Here is a 6,957-nt window from a genome sequence, read left to right on the forward strand (position 1 = left end):
CTTTGATTGGTTGGAGGACCGACCTCCTGCTCGGATCTCCAGCTCCGCCCACTGTCCTTTCATTGGTCCGGTGCTGACATCAATCACCCGGGGTCCCTCTGTTGGCTGGAGCATGCGCAGTGTGTCCTGCTGTTGCCGCTGTGTTGGGTCATGTTCCTGCGGATAACAATGAGCTCTGCAGTAGATTTCCTTTATTCATGGAGGGAATTGCCTTCCTACTCATGACTGTATAGCTGTGACTGATGAATCGCTGCCATCTGAATCCGTACATAAACACCCCATTTTCACAACATCTGTGATCTTTAGCACATTGTATTACACTCTTCTTTGGAGACAAGGAAATCATGAAACGGAGCCTCAGGGAATCGGAGCAGGAGGAGGCAATTCATCCCTTTCAGCTTATTCCCCCATTCTATCAGATCATGGCTGGGCCAACCCAGACCTCAACACCTCTTTTATGCTTGATCCGCATAGCCCTCAACTGCTCAATATTTCAAAAATCTATCTGCCCTTTTTAAAAATTATTTAAGATAGAATCATAGATTCCCTACTGTGTGGAAACAGGCCCTTCAGCCCAACAAGCCAGAACAACCCTCCAAAGAGTAACCCAACCATTCCCCTCCCACATTTAACTTTCACAATTGTTTGTGTGAGAAAATTCTTGCCATTCACTGAGAGAAAAAAAATCTTTAATTTTTCTAAAATGAATGTTCCCTTGTGCAATGTCCCCTAGTTTAAGACTTCATTGGTGCAAGAAGATCTAGTCAACATCCACCCTGTCAAGCTCCTCAGAATCTTGTTTCCATAAGATCACCCCTGCTTATCTATTGATAGGTCAACCCTTTCGTCCACGAAACAGCTAAGTGAATCTTTTTTGAATGTTCTCCGATGTTGGTTTATCCTTTATTAAATATGGGAGCTAACATTGGATACAGCACTGCAAGTTAGGACTCAGCAACAGTCAGCGTGGTTAACCAATCCTCAATCCATGCTAATACATTACACTGATACCATGAGCTCCTAAATTGTGCAATTAACTTTTATGTAGCATATTATCACATGCATTTTTAAAATCCAAATACAGAACATCATTGGATTGCCCTTTATCAGCCCTGCTTGTTATCTCCTCAATGAACTGTCGCAACTTTGTCAAATATAGTTTCTCTTTCACAAAACCCAGTCGACCATGTTTGATGATCGGCTTTCCTAACTGTCCTGCAATTTCTTACTTTAATATTAGACTCTGTGGATTCTTTCAGTAGATTTGCTAAGTATGATTCCCCTCTCTTAAATCCATGCAGACTCTGTCCAATCCAGTCACTGTTCAGTGAGAAACTTGACTGTGTTTCAATATAGTAGTAAAAAATGAGGTCTGCAGATGAAGGGCTTATGCTCAAAACGTCGAATTCTCTATTCCTGAGATGCTGCCTGGCCTGCTGTGCTTTGACCAGCAACACATTTGCAGCTGTGTTTCAATATAGTTAGTAAATGTATCTATTTATCTTTAAAAATCAATTACTTATAAAATGCTGGACCCATGCAATACCAATGAATTCGTGTCTCTGAATTTGGGTTATAATGTTTTTTTTTCTGTTAATTCCTTTTCGTACTGTGTTAGGCAGACAGCACCAAGTGATCACTATTAATTGTGGGTAACTTTGAAAATAATATATATTAAAAATGACATCCCAAAATGCTGCCTCATTATTGTGCAAGGAGGATTTTATTCAATAGTTTGCTGATAAAATTGAACAGCTTTTTGCTGCAATTTGGCCAGACTACAAGTTACACCAAAGTATCAGTGCCTCACGTTTAGAGTGTTCCCAGATATCGCACAGCTGCAGTATTTTGGTTTGCACTCACCTATATGTTGTTCTCACTTGTTTCTTTGTGAAAGATTACAAAATTAATTTGGATGAATGAAGTTATGATTTCTTTAACCAATGTTTGGAGAAAAATAAGTCAATATTTCAAGTGCTGATAAAGTAAAATAAACTGATATTCAATAGAAAGTGTTTAAGATTGATAGATTCTTGTTGCCTCGAGGAATTAAGGGCTACGGGGAAAACGCTGGTAAGTGGAGTTGAAATGCCCATCAGCCATGATTGAATGGCGGAGTGGACCCGATGGGCCGAATGGCCTTACTTCCACTTCTATGTCTTATGGTCTTATGGTCTAAGATGGATATGGAACAAATGCTGGCAAATGGGACTAGATTAGTTTAGGATATCTGGTCAGCATGGGCGAATTGGACTGAAGGGTCTGATTTTTGTATTGTACAACTGTGACTTCATTCTCTCAATTATTCAAGAAGTTGAATACTTCGAGGAGGAAAAGGAGAATTTATGCAGAGAATGCACTTGAAATGATGATTGAGGTATATCAAACTCACATTGTTTCATCACCTTTTCCTCTGGGTTCTTCAATGAACAAACTTGTTTTGTTCTCTGAATAACTATGTATCATGTGATTTGTTTTGCACAAAATATTTCGTTAGGATCGAGTGAACTATTAAGAAGTGTTCATGTTTAAAATTTAGGCAGCTTGATTGTGAATCTCACCTTGGCCTGAACACCACTTTCCTGCCAGCCCTCCTTAACTCTTCAACCCATTACTGATTAAAATCTGTGTGTCTCTTATTTAAATTTACTTCATGTCCCAGAATCCACAGTGTTCTGAGATGGGGAATTCCCCAGGTTCACCATCCTCTGAGAGAAGTAATTCCTCCAACTTTCCCTTCATTGTAAACTTAGGACGACTCATTGTAGATTGCATCATCTTCTCTGCCTCTACTTGGTCAATCCCTTGACCATTTTATAGACCCTCAATGATACCACCTCTCATTCTTAGGCTGCAATGAATATGAATGTAAATAGTGGTTGTCGTTCAGCTTGTAGCATTTTGATAACTGTGGCAGAGGATGTTTGTTCAAAACTGAGCTCGACAGTTAGAGCTTTTCAAATAAGAAATAGTTGACGAGATTAAGTACATTAATATGTTGGCGTTTTGTTTTTAGGAAGACTTACTGTTGGGAAGATTTGGTTAAGGGAATATTGCAGTCAAAGCTGTGGAAGATTAACCTCCACCCATGTGTGAGGTAGTACACTGTGGTCAAAAGAATAAAGAGACCACTTCCTCTTTGGAAATATGTCCTTAAATAGAGCAGAGGGATCTGGAGATAGCAATGAATCACTGGCAGCAAATGGCACCAGTTTGTGTGGTTAAATAGAAAAGTAGATCATGGGTTTATTTCTGGGACGACAGAATGGAAATGTGTTCGATATGTGTAGAACCATGGACAGATCACCCTTGGAGCACTGCAAGCAGTTCCGATCTTCATATTGTAATATGGATGTAGAGGCAGTAGGTAAGATAAAGAAAATTACTGGAATTATATTCAAACTGAATTTGAATTCATCAAGTAAGATTGGGCAGTCTTGTCTCATTGTAAAAGAGTGACATGGTCCAGTTACGTTTGATTGGGTAGACATGGAAAAGATGTTTCTGCTTGCGAATGACAGAATCCACTGGATCTGTGGATATAATTGTAATCACTATTAAATCTAACAGGGAATTTGCAGAGGGCGACAAAGTCTTTACCAAAAAGGCGTTTGAATGTGGAACTTACTTCATCAGGAATAATTGAAGCAAATAACAGATGAATTCAAGGAGGAGCTTGGAATACAAGAAATCAAAGAAAACTATGTTGATGGGTTTAGGTTGGGAAGGAAGCCTGTGTAAATCACAGATACTGAGAACCTGTTTTTGTGTCCTGAAACGATGCATCTGTGTTGTTCTGTGCCATTTCTATAGGAGCAGCAGCGGCAGCAGTAAACAAGACAGCTCACCCTTACCATTCTTGGAGAAAAGCAGAACCTCTGGCCACACAAAAGGGAAATAGCTCTACTGAGGAGGTGGTTCAAACAGTGGCCAACGACTCAATCTGCAGAGACAGTGTGCCTTCATTACCTGGTGAGAAAGGTGAATTCTTTAACCAGAAATGATGTTTTGTCCTTCCAATGATCTCATGACTTAAGCAGGGAAATGTGTCTCTTCAGTTAGATGATTTGAATCAATCAAATCCTTTGCTACGTGAGCACTCCTTCCCTACCCAAAGGGTATGTGGGTCAAATAGGCACATGTCTTGCACTGCATTAATTCAAGATTCCTTTATTCAGTCATGAGCTTCACCTATTCAATCCAAGTTCCTTGTTTCCCCTGGATCTGTGGTTGTGCACAAGGAAACTTAAACAATGTATGATTCAATATCAAAGTTGTGTTGAATCAATAATTGTAACCCCTCTCTGCTCCTTGAGCAGATAGTTAATCCAAGGATTCTAGCTCAGCCCTTAACTTCAAGTTCAAGTTCGAAACCTTTCAGTTAGCAATGGAAAATAACAAAGAACAATGTCAGTCATTTATTGTCTCTCCAGCCTCTGCTTCTGTTGCCACTGAGTACTCCCATAAGTTTGACGAGCCAATAACTAAAGATGAGATTGAAGAGAAATCCTTCCGTTCTCTTCTGCCATCTGTGAGCCATCACCGCTTTCATATGGGGAAGGAACGCAGCCAGCAGGATGGTTCAGATGAGGACGTAGTGCGGGACCAGTCGGCTTCTCTTATGGATTAGGGTGAGTGGTGTTACCAATTAGTTGGATCCCAGTGCTTGGAATAGTTGCTTCTCTCCTTGTTCGAGGTACCTTGCCATGAGATTCAGATGGAGAGGACGAGGACCATATGGTGTAACAAGTGTGAGCCAACAGTTGGGCAGGGCCTGTGTTTCTGAAAAAAAAGCGAGTACCACTCGGTCACAATGTGCCCAGAGTTTATAAATCATGAAGGAGAATAAATACTTGACATTGTTAATCTTTGTGATCGAGTTCCCACATAGTGAAGACAACGATTAATATTTACTGGGATTCCTTGCTCCCCCAATCAGATAAACACAAGGCAAATTTGACTGTGAAGAATGTCCCTGAATTTACACCTTTCTACTGTTCATTAAAGGTAATAAGATGCAAAAGATATTTTTGCAGAGGAATTTGATTTGAGCAAGAGACATTTGTGCAGATAGTAAGAGGTATTCTAATTGGAAGGATATGTTTAGTGATATCCTGCATGGATCGATGTTGGAGATCTTATTATTCGCTATTCATAATGAAAGGAAAGCCACATTCAACATTTGGGGCCACTCTGCAGATGACAGCGATTCCAAGTGTCGGTAGATGGAAGCACAGCATTAGGAAGCAATCTTGATAGATTCAGTAAATGAAAAAAAACAACAACAGATGAGTTTGTGTCGGCAAGTGAGAGGTTGGATCAAAATCGGATATTTTGTGATTGTGAAAATAGAGAGAGTGGACTCCAAAGGAACTTGGTGGGATTGATCCAGCTGTATAGTTCACGAAAATGTCTCAAACAGGTTCAGAAAAGTGACCAAGGGGCCGGTGGAATGTTGACATTGATCTCGACAGAAGACGAGATCCCAAAGGATTAGAAGTCATGCTTCAGCAAATCCGAACCTAGTTAGACCAAGCTGTCAGGGCTGGGTACCATGGCTAAAGGAGAGTATCCCTCTGAGGGGAAGTGCAGTGTAGATTTACTGAAGTGATACTTGGATTCCAAGGTTTAACTTAAGAAGAAAGATTAAACAGATAAAGTGTTCGAGTCAGAACATTGAGGTGTGATAACGGGGAACACTTTTATACACAGAAATGGATAGTTTGATAAAGTTCCACAAACAGCGATTGATTGGAAATTATTTGCAAATTTCAAATTTGAGGTTGGTAGATTTGGAATGAAAATGCTGAAGGATTATGGGACAAAGACAGGGATTTGTCATGATGATGAAGATGACCATGGTTTGGGTGAATGGTGGAGTAGGCTCACGAAGCTAAATAGCCTCCTCGTGTTCTGATGTTGATGTAACCGTGGCTCCCTTATTCTCTGCAAGTGCAACTCCTGTTGTGTTTTTGGTTATTTATCAGAACCTGGCAGCAAATTAGTGACTGGAGTCCTGACCAGAACGTTATCAGGATGAGGGACTTCGCCGGTCTTAATGTGTTTCACAGACGATGAAATGACACAGCCAGCACTCTCCTTCTGTCTCTCTCCGACTCTCTTCAACCTCTCCTCCACTCCCACCCCCACCCCCACCATCTCGGGCCCCCGGCACACCACTCTTATGCCCCACCCCTCTACCCACCCCTCCCCCCGCCCCCCTCGCCCCCACTGGCTCACCTTGTCCCACCTCGCCCCCCCCTCACTACCCTCTCGCCCCCGCCCCCTCAAACCTGCTCGCCCCCCCCATCGCCACCCTCGCCCCTCTCCGATCCCCCTCGCCCCCAACTCGCCCTCCAATCGCTCCCCTCGCACCCCCTCGAACCCCCGCTTCACCTCCCCCTCGCAACCCCCTCGTCTCCACTCACCCCCACTCACCCTCTAATCGTCTCCCTCACCCCCGCTCGACCCCTCTCTCCCCCCGACCCCCTCGCCACAACCCCCATCACCCCCCACACCCCCGCGCCACCCTTTCGCACCCTGATTCGTCCCCCTCGCACACTGATTCGTCCCCCCGCACCCATTCTCCCCCTCCCTCTACCCCTCCATCTATCCCTTACACCCCAAACCCCTCCCTCTCCACCCTTCCTCTCCCCCTCTCCATCTACCTCTTTCCTCTGCCCCTCCCACCCCCTTCATCTACCCCACTCCCTCTACACCCGCTACCTGCCCTCCCTCTACCCCTCCCTCTACCCCTCCCTCTACCCCTCCCTCTACCCACCCTCCCTCTATCCCCCCTCCCTCTATTCCCCCCTCCCTCTATTCCCCCCTCCCTCTATTCCCCCCCCTATTCCCCCTCCCTCTATCCCCCCTCCCTCTATGCCCCCTCCCTCTATGCCCCCTCTATCCCCTCCCTCTATCTCCCCTCCCTCTATCTCCCCTCCCTCTATCCCCCAT

This window comes from Hemiscyllium ocellatum, unplaced genomic scaffold (assembly GCF_020745735.1).
Source record: "Hemiscyllium ocellatum isolate sHemOce1 unplaced genomic scaffold, sHemOce1.pat.X.cur. scaffold_154_pat_ctg1, whole genome shotgun sequence".
Classification (NCBI taxonomy): Eukaryota; Metazoa; Chordata; class Chondrichthyes; order Orectolobiformes; family Hemiscylliidae; genus Hemiscyllium; species Hemiscyllium ocellatum.